General features: G+C 35.8%; 1 pseudogene; it reads right to left on the bottom strand.

The window, feature by feature from the left end:
• Positions 1-12,971: 12,971 nt before the first annotated feature.
• Positions 12,972-15,827, bottom strand: LOC148698136 (protein FAR1-RELATED SEQUENCE 5-like; annotated as a pseudogene).
• Between the last annotated feature and the right edge of the window lie 1,226 nt (positions 15,828-17,053).

Genomic DNA, 17,053 nt, shown 5'->3' with positions numbered 1-17,053 from the left:
TTCTTGGATCTATGCTCCAAAAGCCATATGTGCCATCTCATTGGCAATCAAATTTGATTATCTAGGAATATGACTGACTGATATTTCAGTGCCCCAATAACTCAATAGTTGTGTTGTTGCCAAGTAATATCCTACCATGTTGATGTGTTTGCACTTGTACTCTCCATTCAACTGATTGATCACCAACTCTAAATCACCAAAGACCTCAACTTCAGTTGCCCCCAACTCTATCAGGATTTCCAAGCCAATTATCAGTGCCTCGTACTCTACCTGATTATTGGTAGTGTCTTGATAATCTAGGAGAAATGAATAACAGTGTTGAACACCATTGGGATCAATAATGACAATCTTGACCCTAGCAGCATGTTGAGTACAAGATCAATCAAAATACAACCTCTAATGAGTGATCAAGAGGCTGGTTATCCTTTTTACCTCTTGCTGAATCCACTCTTCTTTGCCCGAAAGGGCTTTTCTTGGTAAGATCCAGAGACTGGCGACTTCTAGAGTTCCTGTGATATTGACAAGTTCATCTTATGATTCTTGGTGCTTGGCCAAGAAGTATGGAATTGTTTGCCCCTTTATTGCTCTTTTAAGCACATATTGAAAACTGAATTCTGATAGTGCTAGAATCTATTTTCCAATTCTTCTAGTTAGCATTGGTTTTGATAGCATATACTTGATCACATCGGTCTTAGCAATAATGTATGTGGTAGGGCAACATGTACTTCCTTAACTTGCAGGTAGTGAAGTATAGAGTTAAACATAGCTTCTCCACTAAGGTATATCTTGTTTCTACCTCAATAAGGATTCTACTGAGGTAGTATATTGCTTGCTCCTTCCCACCTTCATTATTTTGGGCCAACAAGCTTCCTATTGACTTTTCAGAAGCAGAAATATAAAGATTTAAAGGTTTTCCTCTTTGAGGTGGCATGAGCACTGGTGGAGAGGTCAAGTAAGCCTTTATTTTGTCAAAGGCTCCTGGTGTAGTGGGCCCTACTTGAATTCTTCTTAGTCTTTTAACCTTAACAGAGGAGTCGATGGTTGAATCTTACCTGCCAAGTTAGCAATGAATCTCCTTAAGAAATTGATCTTTCATAATAGCCTTTACAACTGCACTTTGTTGGTAGGTGATGGTAACTCCATTATTGCCCAAGCTTTATTTTTGTCTACCTCAACCCCTCTTTGATGAACAAGGAATCCTAAAAAGTTGCCCAATCTTACCCCCAAAACACATTTCTTAGCATTCATTTTAACTTGTGGATCCTCATTCTTGCCAAGGTTTGTCTGAGGTCTTCTAAGTGTTGCTCTTCACTACAATGTTCAATGTACCCCTTCATGCTATGACCAATCAAATCATGAAAAATGGCATTCATTGCTCTTTGATAAGTTGCACCAGCATTTTTATGACTAAATGGCATGATTACATATTTATATGCTCTTACATATCATGCGCACCTAAAAGTTGTCTTATGTATATCTTCTTTAGCCATCTAATTATAACTAGCATTCCCATCCATAAAAGATAGAATTTTATGTTTTGCAAGTATATCTATGGACAGGTCAGCCATTGGCATAGGATATTCATCTTTAGGCGTGGCTTCATTAATGTTTCTATAGTCAACACAACATCGAACTGCATTACTTACAACTTTTAATATGGATACAATGTTGGCCTACCACTCAACATACATGGCAGGCCTAATAAATCCATCCTTTACCAGCCTTTCGATTTCTTCTTTGACCTTTTCTTCTATCTCCTTTAACATCTTTGTAGGAGCTTGCTTCACCGGTTTATATGCCTCTTTAATAGGCATTATGTGTTCTACTAAGGTGGAATCTAAACCTGGCATCTCAGTGCAATGCCAAGCAAAACAATCTTTAAATTCATGTAAAAGGCTCACTATCTTAGCCTGATCACTAGCTTCCAACAAACCACCAAGTTGTAAGGCCTTGGATCATTCTCAGTCCCCAAATTAATGATTTCTAAAGGGTCTTGTACCTCTGGTACTGGCTTATCAGGCTCAGTGCATAAAAATTCAACTAACTCTAGACTCTCGGGTACATCATCTGGCTAATCTAAGTCATATATACACTCGGCCATGTGTATGGCTGCCTCTATCTCTTTTCCGAAAAACTTTTATTCTTCTTCTTTGTTCTGGTTGCTTGAAACCTCTCTCTCCCACTCTGGTTCTTCCTTGGCCAAGCTTTCTCTTACTTGCTTTCTCTCTCTCATACACCAATAATTTCTTGATGAAGGACCTAACTGCAACTACTTGGTCTTTCCTTATTTGTTCTTACATTATTGGTGTTTTGCAGCCAAGAATATATGGGGCTTATCCCTTTCTTCCCTAATAAGAGACAATCTTTATTCTAGAAGCTTTTGGGCCATCACCTTAGTAAGGTGGCCGTTCTCATCAGCTCCTAGGCACTGGAATATCCCAATACTAGGATTGTAGACACTGGCTTCAGCAACATTGGATATAGGGAAAAATGGTTATGATTCGGCCTCCAATATCTCTTAAAAACTTGATTTTCCAGCTTTAGATTCGTGGTACATAGCAACTTGTTGATGTAGAGTGGATGGCACAGACAGACTTTGATGGATCCAATCTCTACCCAGCAAAGCTTCATAAGTAGAGTTACTATCTACCACAAAGAAAGCTAACATGATTTGCTTGGGTCACAATTGTACTTCCAAAGGCAATATCATATGGGTTCTAGTAATGGTTCCAGAGAAACTGGAAACTATAAGGTCAGTAGGGATAAGGTCTTCCTCACTTCTAAACAACCTCTTCATTTGTTTAAATGGAAGAATGTTGACCGCGACCCCACTATCAATCAACACCTTCTTGAAGGGTACTCCTTCTAGATTAGCAATTACGTATATAGGTTTGAGATGGTTAGCCAAGGCCAAGCTTGGTCTTTTAAACACCATTTAGTCCGAATATATCTTTGTGGATTCGGGCAAACTTGACATGGTTGTTTCCTCTTCTCTTCTATCTTCTTCAATGCTAACAAGTGCCATCATTTGTTCTGTTGCCAAGTAATCTCCCTCCATCATGGTAGGTTGATCTGGCTCGGCGGAACACACAACAGATAGAACATAAGTCATGTTTACGTGGAAGTTTTTGGGTCCAGGTAAACCTTCATTCTTTCCTCCAATTTAACATACAACTTCATCCATCCATGCCTATGCATGTTCGGGCAACATTAACTTAGGCACCTTATCTATTACCACTATGTCAAAGTTGAGTAATTATCCTGGCATTTGACAAGGTATATCTTCCAGTAGAGGTGGGGGTTATCCCTCTCTTAGGGGAGATGGTCCCAAAACAAAGAGGTTCTGGCCTCCAACCTGGTGTAGGCATCATCACTACATTTTCTTGAGCTCTCGTCAAGATTCTATAATTTCCTAAATGGATGTTCTGCGATGTATGATCTCCTTCTCCCTCCATCTTACAATTAGCCCTTTCTATCTGCTTCTTACTCCTCCATTGGAGCTGTCCTCCTTGCGTAGCTCTTTCAAACTTGACATTTCCTGAGGCTTCTGAAATGGTAAGGATCTTTAAAGAGTTCATGTGAGCTTTATGCTGCCTTTGGACCCTCCTAATCATAGATGCTCCTATTTCTATAACATGTTTGCCATCCTTCCCAACTATGTACCACTTACGACCAAGTCGATCTGAATCCTTCGTAGTAATTGGAGGAATTAAGTTTCTAGATTTTTCTCTCCATCCTTTCTTTGAACACCTATGATAACTTGGCTGGGGTGGTCTCACTTTTACCCACTATGGCATATTGGCTTCCTTATCCTCAGCTTCTTCAGAGACCTCGTGATTTCTGAATACCTCGGACAAGCCTTTAGGTTCAGAGTCTCTACCCAACCTTTGGAATACATTCTTAGAGGTTTCTTTCTATGCTGCCCGCATAACACTCATATGGGTATCTTGTTCCTCTTTCTCTCTTCTCTTGATTAATTCTCGATCAATGATTGCTCCTGATGCTGGCACCTCTAGTTCGCACTCACATTGGTGCTTGTTACACAACACCACTCCTTTAACCATTGTTGCTTATGGTCTGTCAGGCAATCTCCTAGTACCTTCATATAGCCTAAGAGCTTATTTTCTTTTTCTTCTCTTCCCATGTAGCTTTTGCTTTTCCTTTCTCAACCCAATTAAGGTTGATCATATTGATTGGGATTCTAGGAAGAGATCTGTATCAATCATCATATTTTCTTGAGGTTTTTCTAGAAAAAACTTTCCCTTAACTATTAGATCCTGGATCCAATCCCTAAACTATACACCATTGGTGATGGAATGATTAAAAGTATAATGAAGTTTGTAGTACTTCTTTCCTCTCAATTTTTTTGGTTTAAGCATCTTTTTGGTGTTGTTAGGCACAATCACTCTTGCCCGCACCAACTTCTTATAGATCTATGTTGCTTTAGTTAAGTCAAACGAATAACTATGGTACTTGGAGGGTTTCATAGGCAAAAAACCTTCATCATTCATCTCTACTTTTTGGTCTTTGACTAGCTGGATCAACCTTTCACCATCAAAGGTTTGAAATGAGTGGTCATCTCGGTCGCACACAGCTTTATCCCCTCTCCTCCATTTCTGTCACTTTCTCCAGTCTCAGGCCCTTCAAACTCCAACTGGTGAATTACAGCTTCGTTCTTATAGAAAGGAGGTACCTTGGACGAGTGTTTCACTTGTTGTTCTTCAATCAACCACTTTTCATATTTTGTGGCCGCAATTACCAACTTCTGCAGTTCACTGAATTGCACATCATAAAACTTCTTTCTCAAAGGCAATCTCAATGCCTTCGGAGCTTCATGTTCATATTGCTTCACCTCAACTAGTCATATTGCTTCACCTCAACTAGATTATTGAAAGTCATCTCGGGCTCCACCATATAAAATTTCTTGTGGAAAGCCATCTCCATTTGCCCCTAGTTGGCAATGGAATTAGGGGGTAAAAGAGAGTACCACTAAGATGCTAAGCCAACAACGAATTTCCACACAACCTTAACTTGTAGTTGGGATTGTCTTCAAATGCCACACAGTAGTTGGAAAACTTTAAAAATGTGATCTCTCAATGACACATTACAGTCCTTCCCACTGAAAATTGGGAATACGGGCATCTTAAAGTTGAGGGGAAAAGGGTTTTGCTCATCAACATACTCGGGGTAGGGCTTTTGGTAAGTGATCCTGAACAATGGTCGAGCCTGTGGTTAGGCATTCTGGACCACCATCCTTCTTAGCTTAGCCAACTCATCTTTAAGTTGTTGGTTAGCTGCATTGTTGTATGGGGTGTAAGGAGGTCCCCACTTCAAACTACGCTCATTGCCTGAGAAAGCCTCATTCTTTGGTTTAGGTTGTCTCCATCTGACCTCTCCTTCCTTATTACCCAGTGGTGGCAGCCTATAAGGAGGAGGCTTACCCGCAGTTGTAGACACAGCTTTTCCACTGGATTCCCCAACTTGTTGGGTCATTCTATACTTCTTCTGGTCTTGCCCGATCTGCCCCTACTATCTAGTAGGAACAATAGAGGGTCGGGCAAATCTGTTTCCAGGATCTCCTCCACTTCTGGCTGGTTGGTTCCAGGTTCTTTCTTCTTCTTTCCCCTATCCTTATTTTCCTCAAGCGAAGGAAATAGGGGAATAACTGGTTCTTTCTCAGGACTTGCCTCTTTCATCATCTTCCTAGCATAACCATCTTTTGGGGTAGAGTACTCCAGATCTAACCTCCATTGTACACTCCATGTTAGAGAACAGAGTTTGCTCACTTCTCCTTTGGTATCCAAAGAAATCTTCTCCATACATTTCAACACTTGCACCATGGTGGCTTACAAGTCTTCATTAGTCACCTTTTCTCCTGACTTCTTAAATGAAGTTAGGTTTTCCAAAATAGTTGGTCCTCGTAAAGAAGGGAAGCCTTCAGAGAAGTCTGCCATGTTTGATCTTGGTAAACAATGAGGTAGCCCATACTCTATGTTCCACCTGAAAGTTCGGTCATTTCTTCTTCTTTTTCTTCCTAGCATACAAGTCTAAATATCCCACCAGGCGTTCCAAAACTATGTTTGAGGCAAAGGTGGACGGCCCCTCGCACAGGTCCCCAAAGGTTGATGGCACTTGGCATGTTTGTTGGTCGGCTTCCTGCTACTTGGTGTGCTACAAAAGGAGTTCGCAGTTAGTTTGAAATTTGCCTTTATAGGGCCTTAGGTGTAAGCCTTATGGCTCGCAATCAAAACTAACAAAATGCTTAGGTGTGCCACTATTATCTCAGTATAACAGATGTAGAACATATTTGGTTTAAGTCAATTACTTGCGCCCCAAGTTACTCAAACTTCTTTGTTATCAAATGATTGTCGCAAATGGGTTAAGTCTGCATTAAGTTCTTTTTTTTACCTTGTAAACAAGGACTTTTAGTTTATGATCATGTAAGTTCAAATAAAGGGAGTCCAAAGCCCTTTAAACCATTTCCTCGATTCCAAATTATTCTTAATGAAAACAGGTTTATTAATTTAACCCGATCTGAGTGCAAATGAGACTCTTAAGTAGGAAATAACCAATGAGAACCTAAATACATGCTAAAAAGTACATTTAAACGATAGATCTACTAAATTAAAGGATAAACAAAAAGACTCGGGCAAGATTTCACCTTCTCGGGTAAGGTTGAACCTCTTGCAGCCACTTCTCTTTGTGTTTATAGAGGTTGTACACTAAAAAGGGATGGATGGTAAACAAGTTTTACATAAGGGAATCGATACTACAACACTAGGGAAGGTACCAGAGCTTTTACACTAGACCAAAGATAGCTTTTCTAAGGAAACTATTGCTAAAATGGCTGAATTTGGGTTGATTTCAGCTTTCTGGATGTAAATCTGGCTTGAAAGCAGAGTTTGTATGTTTTTTTGTCTGATTGGTGGAGTATCCTTGTCTTAGATGCTTGCTTCCCCTTTTATAGGCAATTGGGCCAGACTGCTTTTAGTTATGCTCTTGCCCGAAAGCTTTTGGAGGGTAGTGAGTCATCAACTTTTTACTTGCAGTGTCATTAGAAAGTGCTTCTTGGTTGGTAGTGAACTGGTCTCTATCACTTGTCACTTCAATCATAGGCACATGGCTTATGCCTTGGCTGATAAGGCTTCAATTTGTTCCAAGTTTCATAGTTGGGCTTCATGCAATTTAATCTTGTTTTGGCGTTTTTTGGGCCTCCCTTCAGGTAAGCCCAATATTCAAATATTAACCCAAACAGATACATATGTATCTATGCATGTTTACTGCAAAGGAAATCACGTATTGATGATATGTTTCTCTTACCACAATTAGAAAAGAGATATAGGATCATAAGATCGATCATTCAATTTCTTAATTTGCATAAAATATACATATGTACATGCATGCAATATGATGATGATGTATAAAACTTATTGAGTTATTGATATGTGAAGATTACAATATTTGTATACAAGTTACACACTTGGAGTATAAGTAATATTTCTTGTCATGCAAAAATTATAAATACAAAATCAATCCCTAAAGGCAAGGAGAATCCGAAACCGGATTCACCTTCATTAACATCCCCCCTCAAACTTGACGGCCTCGGGAAGAGAAGTTTGGACCGTAGAAGAAAGAAATGAGCCTTGGAAAGACCTTTGGTGATTACATCTGCAGGTTGACCAACAGACGGGATAAATTGAACCTTGTGAGTACCCAACTGAATTGGACCCAAGTAAATATTCTTAGTGCAAGCACGAAAAATTGGATTAGCAGCCACATAAGTAGTGCTTGAATCATCACAAAAAAGTAGAATAGGACCATGGGCCGTTTTATGAGCTCACGAAGTACATAAGATAACCGGATGGACTCCACACAAGTATGAGTAAGAGCATGGTATTCGGATTCGACACTGGAACGAAAAACAGTAGACTGCTTAGACGAGCTTCACGAAATAAGATTAAGTGTAAGATATTTCTGAAATCATAAGAACAACAAGAAGAAATTAGGACCACGGATTTAATAAACCAAAATTACAATAAATCAATTACAGTTTACTTATCTTTAGAATACGGAAGACATGGCTCTTGTGGATGACAAATGAGTCTTCTACTTTCAACAAGCGGAAGTGTTCCAGCAATAATAGGGTTTGCTTGGAGTGGAACTTGTGTTTTGTGAAAGCAGGGACACCCTTAATATAGTGATTAATGTTCCTCCAATTTGGCCTATTATAGTAATTGGAGGAATACACCAAATCAGTATTTAATCTTAATGTTGTCCCACCAAGGCATGTACAATATGTCTTACTTAATTAGGGTTTCAATTAGTCAATTAAATATATCTTGGTTCCATGATTCTTGCTAATCAATATTGAATCACATTAAAAGTCAAATATCTTGAAGATCAAGTTATTTGCCTTTCAAGTAATTCGATTCATAATAATTGACTACTCAACATGAGTCTTACATTCTCCCACTTTGAGTATCAATACCAAAAATTTGATTGCAACAAGAATCACTGGGATCACTGAACCAAAGATACAACAGTTATCCCTCAAAAGACAACTATTACCCAAACTGAATGTAGAACTATAGAAATCCAAATGCATATATTTCTGCAGTTGTGCTCTATAATCACATGCACATTCAATCCAAGCATACAGTTGCAGACTATGCCATGGTGTTTGAAACCGATGAACCAAATATTAGTTTCACTAAACAAAATGAACTCTAGCATGAGTTCCTTGCACGAATTTTTTTCAATTTAAACAATTTGATATAATAACCAAAATAGGATTTCTCATTAAAATTTATGAACAAAAGTTTAAACAAAATTGCTCTTAAAGTATCAACTACTCACACTTCAATATTTCAAACCTTTTATTCCCACTGACCAAAAGAGTTAAATACTTCAATTTTTCAAAAAAAACAAAAGGTAAGCTTTTACTCCCACTGATCAAAAGAGTAAAAACTTTATAAACGTCATCACAATGAAACAAATACCTTTTTAAATACTCCCACTAGTAAAGCATTGGTTGGGATCTACAGTTGTAGAAGTTGTAAGCTCAAACCACATCAAATAACTTTTCTAACCTCATCTTTATGTTAGATAACTGCAAGAAGTTCTTGTGACTGAAAACTACACAAACAATTAGTAAACTTTGTTCATCAAGCATTTGATAGAAATAGAAAACTTTAACTAAATGTTTTCTAATTGCAACAATAACATATAATTCCATAATCATCTTTGGATAGAAACTGATTATATTAGGTTTGCATAGCCAAAACATAAAATACAAGGGCAAACGTATATAACTTCAACACTTTTGAGTAGATGAAGTATATACAATCATGCCAATTCCATGCTTCATTATACATTGATTTATAGCTGGACTAATTAAATAAGAAAACACTTTTGAGAAAATTAATTATCCATCAATAACATAAAAATCACAAGTTCAATTTCTTGAAAACAAACAAGAATTAATAAGTAAAACACTTTTGAGTAGAATGTACCCATTAATCCTTCTTGAATATGAATATGGCCGTATTGTATTTATCAGTTCAATATTGATAAATAACGATAGTGATTCAACTAAAAGTCCTGCAAGGTCAGTTGGATATAACAAGTAAAACATAAACAAACATGCTAATTTACGTTGTATCTACAGATGCAAAATTGATGAGTGTGAAGCCCATAATATATTATTTCTTCCAATTGGGCAAACACTCTTCAAAATTGCAAGTTTCATAAATAAAAAATACGTAAATAATGATCACATTTTATTTTATTTAAGTATTCGAGAAGACATACACATGCAAATATTGAAAATTAGATCACAAATTAAAATAATGAAACCCAATAAGAGAATCCAAACTCAAATTTATGTTTTAATTCTAAAAAAAGTCGATTAAAATAAACACTTAGCTTAGATATCTCAATAACAACAATTTTCCAACAATAATTTTAATCAAATTTAGAACCTAGAGAAGTTTAAGGCAAAAGGTTGGCAAGTTTACCTATTTTGTTCTTGATTATGCAAAATACACCATGGATGTAGTAGAGCTGTGGAGGATTGAACCAATTGCCAATTGCCAATTGCATGATTGTTACACCTTTGAGCAAAAACAAATCATGCAAAGATAATAACTGCATTGCTAACCAAAACGTAAAATACACAAAGTACATAGTTTCAACAGCTTTGGCCAAATAAAAATATTTTCGAAGTACTTTATGATTTGCAATATATACTAATTTATAGTTGATGAGTGATTTCCTAAAATTCCCTTTGGGACTAAAGTACCTTCCATATAAATTGGAATTCTAATTTTTCAAAAAAATCATTTAGAACAGTATTAAATAATCTGTTTTGTTAGATATTAAATGATTCTCAAAAGATTAAATCAGAAACAAGAGTATGTTGTTATTAACATTGAACAATAAAGTTCTCGAAAAAGGAAACATGGTTATTTAGTTATTCGATAGGGACCAAAATGATAAATTAGTAAACTGATGCCACTTTCCAATTTTATCTCAAAAGATAACGATCATCATAATCAGAATTGATGATCAAACAAAAGATTGGTTTGAGCAAAATAAACCAATAAATCATCAATAAAATTTAATTAGTATTACTTAATAAAAGACATTAATATTGAGAATTTACATGGATAAGGACATATTCGAGCAAATAAACATGTCAAGGAATTAGTACCTTTAGATGTAAACAAATAAGTGAAAACAATGTTTCATAAGACAACCAATTGTTTGAAGTCCCAAAATTTAGCAACATGTACCACCTTAGCTTGCAAATTCACTAAAAATTCAATTCTAGTTAGATTGTCATGAAAATTTTCAGATATGAACTAGAAATATATGGCTATTATTTCACAAAAATTCATGATTTTTAAATTTTTACAAGTGAGTACAAAATTAATTCCAAAACAGATGTGCCGCAGAAGCTGCAGAAAATCTGCAGTACCAAGGAATTTAAAAATGACGGAAATTGAAATGACGAGATTTTATTTTCTAGAATTTGTAAATTTTCTTGTTTGGTTAACCTAAAAGAACAATGGAATTGAATACGGAATTTGTTATTTTTAAACTCTCAATCATAGAAATTGAGAAATGACACCTATTTACATGGAATTTGAACTTGGCATTTGGAGGTCCCAAATTCTAAGTTTTTTTTCCATGAGGAAATTCTAAATTTCTATATTTATGAATCCAAACAAGAGAATTGGTACCTGTCAATTTATAAATTCTGACTTTTACCAAAATTCCATGTTTATTTTCCTCATCCAAACATAGTGTAAATATTCATTTCATCCAAAGTGATTGAAAATTTTCAGAAATACAATAGACATACAAGGATGTTATTTACCAAAATTTCATAATTTTTAAGATTTTACAAGTATATATAAAAAAAATAAAAAATAAAAAAAAGTAAATTCAAAATGGGATGTGCTGCAGAAACAGCAGTAATTCTGCAGTACATACTTGAGACTAAAGAATTTACCAAATATTCATTTTTACTTCAATGTTCATGAAACTTTCCAAAAATGAAGTAGACATATAAATGTATTTTTACCTAAAATTCATAGTTTTTGAGATTTTAAAAGTGGACCAAAAAAAATCGAAATGGAATGTGCTGCAGAAACGGCAAAAATTATGTGGTACATACCTGAGAATAAATAATTCACCAATAACACATTTTTTCAGCCAATTCTCATGAAAATTTACATATTTAAAATAAACATATCAATGTATATCATACTAAAATTGCATGAATTTAGGTGTTGCGTAGGTATATCAAAATAATAGCACAAACAGATTATGCTGCAAAATTCCAGCAACATAGTATCACATTTAAAAATTTACCATAAACCCATTTCTTGTCCAAAAAGGGATAAATTCTCTGTAAACATTCCATTATATAATATAACATGGCAAATTTTCACAAATTTTGGAGTTAGGAAAATATATCAAAATCAAATAGGACATGTTGCAAGGTATGCAAAACTCCATCAGTTTTCCCAACTCGACCAAAATTTCAGATTTATTCATAATTTAAATAAACCCAATTTACAATCTTTAATATGCTCAAAACACTAAAATTTCTTAAATAAATTAAAGATTCATTTCATTGGATAAATAACCTTTAATATGTGTGGATGCAAATTTTCGTCGTCTTTTCCTTTGACGAAAATGTGCCTGCAAAATCATAACACCTAAGATTAAGGCCAAAAACCTCACGCGCCCATGATGAATTAGGGGAGGGGGAGGGGGCTTTGGCTGAAGAATCTTCGATGCCAAAGTTAGAATTCGGAAAAGAATGTGTTTAAAAGTTTGCGCGTAGCAAAAGCCCCCTGAATTTTGGAGATAAAGCGGGTATTTATAGGAGAAAAAGAGGAAGTGGGCTGGGAAATTTGGAAAAGTAACCATATTTTAGACCCCATATAGAATTATAGCCACCATTTTAGTTTTATGATAATTCTAACCAAAACTTGATGTAAAAGTACTAATATACCCTTAATGACAAAAGAAATCCTCATTGCTCTTAACCATGAAAAAACAACAATTAGTTGAGATCTAGTACCCAATACCCCTACTCTCGAACCCCTCTGTTTCCCACACTCTTTTTTTCTTTTTTTATCAACATATATATAGATATTCAAATGTAATCAAAGAATGTGAAAACTGAAGATCACCCAATTAACTAAACATAAAAATTAATCAGGAACTGAATCCCTAAAGCAAAATTTGAATCTAAAAATAGAGGAGCAAAAACCCTTTTTAGCTAAAACTGTGTGAGGTTTTTTTGCTAAACTGGTGATTGAAAATATAAAGGCCAATAATGTGATAAATCCTGAATAATATAAAAGCCAATAATGTAATAAATCTCAAAGAAAAACATTCACATCATGGGCTGAAATGGAGTCTAATTGGATTCTTGCAAGTTTGGTGATTGTGGCCTATCCCACCACAATGACTGCTGGGATTCTGTTTGTCTTGCATCTTCCAGATACAACTTGTCTGATTAGAGGTAACACAACTCTATTCTGCACCTTTTCTGGCACACTCCATTCACACTTGTTTCCAATCGGCCAAATGGGCTCCGCATACGCAACCACAATTGCACTAGCTGTGTAGAATTTGGAGCATATAGTGTACACTAATGTGTTGCGAACAAGTTTCTAAAAAATGCTAGGCGCTAGTCGGCTGGCGGACTGGCGCCTAGTGCCTAGGTGGCGGGCCGGGGTCTAGGCGGGCGCCTAGGCGGTCTAGGCAAATTTAGGTAAATTTCTTGTATATCTTGTAAATAAGTGCATATTGACACTTACCAAAAAATTATACTTATATGAAATACATGGATAAGATAATAAAAAAAAATGATAAAATGCAAAAAGAGTATCCAACAAGTCCAAAATTTAAAAACACATTAAGCATATATGCCATATAACCATAGTGAGGAATATTGTAGGATGACACATGTACAACAAGTTCACAATTTTAAACCACTTAGACTTAGATAGGATTTTTCATTTTATTTTTTAATTTCATTAAAAAAAATTAGGAAAAAAAAAAAAAAAAAACCCCCGCCTAACCCACCTAGGCCACCTAGAGCCCATCGTATTTTTCCAACCAATTTGCAAGAAAATGCCTCGGCTCACCACCGCCCAGCGCCTAGGTACCACCTATGCCGTTTTTTAGAACATTGGTTGCAAATTCTACATGCAACAGTTGCATGGACACATAGAAGTTGGTCGTGATCAAACCTTCTACACATGCATGACTTGGCATTTAGATCACGATATATGTCTACCTCATGTACTTGCAATGCATAGTGATTAATGGAAGATACCTGCATAGTTGTCAACCATGTGAAAAAAAAGAAAAAAAAATTAAAAATGTACACACAATACCTTGAAGAAACACCAATGGGAGAACTTAGGGACTTAAAACTTATTAGTATACTTCAAATTATGTGCAAATTGCAAATATTCTAATTTGACAAGTGACAACCAACAACAAGAGACCAATTAATCATAATTATCATATACTTTTATCAACATGTTTATTTTTTTGAAACATTTTAACTATGTTTTTGGTTAACAAAATATGTGCACTAACCACATTGATTTGGCCGTCATCCAGCTCACTTAACCATGAAATATTACATGCTTCCTTGCCACAACTGATTAAATAAAGAGTTAAGAGATGCTTTTAGCTTTTAGATTTCTATTTAAAATATTAGGTGATTATCGTGATCTTGATAAGAACAAAATGTTGGTCTTATTCGAAAAATTTGGAGAACAAGTTTGGGAAGTTTTTCTTCGGCAGAGGCCTTAACCTTTGACTATGAAGAAGCACTTTTGGGAAAATAAAAAATAAAAAATAAAAAATAAAATAATAATAATAAAAAATAAAAAACAAAGCTACTATTCTACCTAAATGATTAAATCTTTGTCAACACTGCAAGTATAGAGGGGTGTTGGTTCTTTATTTTTATTTTTTTCTTTGTCTGTTCTTGGTATGGACTTTATTTGGATTTTGGTGTCCAGTGTGCATTAGGAATGTGAGAGTGCATAAAAATGTAAACAAATCATACATACCGACATACACAAGCCTCTATTTTGATTCTTGTGCAATTTTTCTTCTGCCCACTTTGTCAAGGTCAAATTCAATGAACTTGTTGTGTTCCAATGTTCGTTGAACCACCCTTGGAGTGTACCTGTAAGGTGATCCGCTATAGCAGTGATAGGCAACTTTCGAGCATCCTTCAGTTTTGCATTCATAGATTCGGCAATGTTGGTTGTCGTTGTATCGTTTTCCACTTAAATGTGCCCGAGCCCATCTATGATACCCAATTTCTGGAAGATATTTTCCTACTTTTCCATCTTTGATTGCCCAAATATCAATCATAACACTATTAAACTCTGACACAAGGTATGTTTTTGCCACAGTGTAATATAACTTAAACATCGTTTCATCATCACCAAATTTATTCCTCATGTTGCCAGCTACATGATACATACAAGCTCCATGATATGCCTCTGGAAACACAGTTTGCACAGCTTTACCAATGCTTCCATGTTGATCAGATACAAACACCAAGTCTGTTACCTCTGCAAGGGCACTTCTCAATTTTGTAAGAAACCATGTCCATGAAGCGTCATTTTTTGAGTCACCCACACCAAATGCCAAAGGATATATTTGATTTTGTCCATCATGGAATACAGCGACAAATAAGGTGCCAAGATATTTACCCTTTAGAAAAGTCCCATCAACTGCTACCACAGGCCTTATAGAACCACAAAATCCCCTTACAGAGGCTCCTATTGCCATGAAAAAGTATAAAAAGTGATTATTGTCATCTGTTTCTATATGTGTTACTGTCCTAGGATTTTTACTTTCTAACATGGCACAATAGGTAGGAAGTGCGGCAAAAGATTCCTTTAGCGATTCTCGAATCATGTCAAATGCATACTCTCTTGCTCTCCAAGCTTTCTCGTAGCTCATATTAACCTCAAATTGTGCTCGCATATCCTTAATGATGTCTTTAGGTCTATATACATGTGATGCCTTCTCATACTTTGACTTTATAAATTGGCCAACAACAGAACTACTTGCTTGCTAATGATCACGCTAAACAACATCTAATGAACGACAATGATTAGCTTTAACTTTTCTTACTTCAAAAAATTCTGACACTTGTAACTTGGTTGCATGAAGTCGCCACTTGCAATTATCATCCACACATTAATTTCCAAACGATCCTTAGTTGATCTTTCCACTTTAAACTCATAATTCTTCCTCATTACAATCATAGCTAATTGTTTTTGCAACTCTTTCTTACTTGAGTACAATTGTCTGACCATAATATCTCCATCTATATTCAAATCTGCAATATTATCATACTCTTGTATGCTCTTACATTTGTTACGACGAGACGACGATAGATTGAAATTGGCATCGTTGGACTGCACATTATCAAAATGGGTACTGTCATGATAGTCATCAGTAAACTCAAAACTCACATCTATTGAAGTCTCACTAATCTGGGCATTGTCATGAAGAACTTGACTTGGTTGTTCATCACCCAAAATGCCATCGTTCTCTTGAATTGCCACTGTTGGTGATGGGGAACTACATGCAATTGGCTATTCATCTTCAGGTTCATTTAGAGGATATGTTGTAACATATAACGGAATCTTGTTTGGTTTTGCAGAAATACTTTCACATACCCAACTAATCACATTGTCATTGTCTACAATCTCCATCATATTTTGCATCCTTAAGTTGCTCATGCATTGATAATGTACTAAGATTCTAAATTCACTCGGACTAAAACAAAGACGTTTATATATACCATGTATAAGATCTTGATGAGTAACTTTCGTTGACACTACCATTGCTTTCGCTTGACCATCTGTGCATTGGCTATCAACCATCCTCCATCCGTAATGGACCACAGTCACAAATTGAGTCATATTCTGAAGGAAAAAAAAAATTAATTAGCGCATCTAACTAACCTGCAAATATATTAAAATTAGAAAAAAGTTTTAGAGAAAAATTAATTAGCACATATAACTAACCTTCTAGGGTTTTGGGTTTTGGGTTTCGATGGTGAAATGGACACCTCCTTGATATACGGCGGCAATGCCAAAGCCTTAAGAAACCACGCCAAGCAAAAGCTCCCCCTCGATTCCAAAACCCACTTACAGATCCTCTCTTCTCCTAATTTTCTTCAATTTTTAATCTCTCCCTGTTTTTCTTTTTCTTTTTTGTCAAAATCTCTCCCTGTTTTTCATTCTTGGTTGATTGTTGTTGATTGCCATGAAGGTTTTTTTTTTGTTGTGAGAAACCCTAATATTAAGGGTATATTAGTACTTTTACATTAAGTTCTGGTTAAAATTAACATAAAATTAAAATGATGGCTATAATTCTATATGGGGTCTAAAATATGGTTACTTTTCCAAATTCCCCAAGTGGGTTGGGCCTTTAGGGTTTAGGGTGGCCGGCCCTAGGTATTTTTGGTGGGAAATGTTCTAAG

Source organism: Pyrus communis, chromosome 3 (assembly GCF_041283825.1).
Source record: "Pyrus communis isolate YQ-2024b chromosome 3, ASM4128382v1, whole genome shotgun sequence".
In the NCBI taxonomy this organism is placed as follows: domain Eukaryota; kingdom Viridiplantae; phylum Streptophyta; class Magnoliopsida; order Rosales; family Rosaceae; genus Pyrus; species Pyrus communis.
The sequence above is the reverse complement of the archived record's forward strand: the minus strand, read 5'-3'. Positions and strand labels throughout refer to the sequence as shown.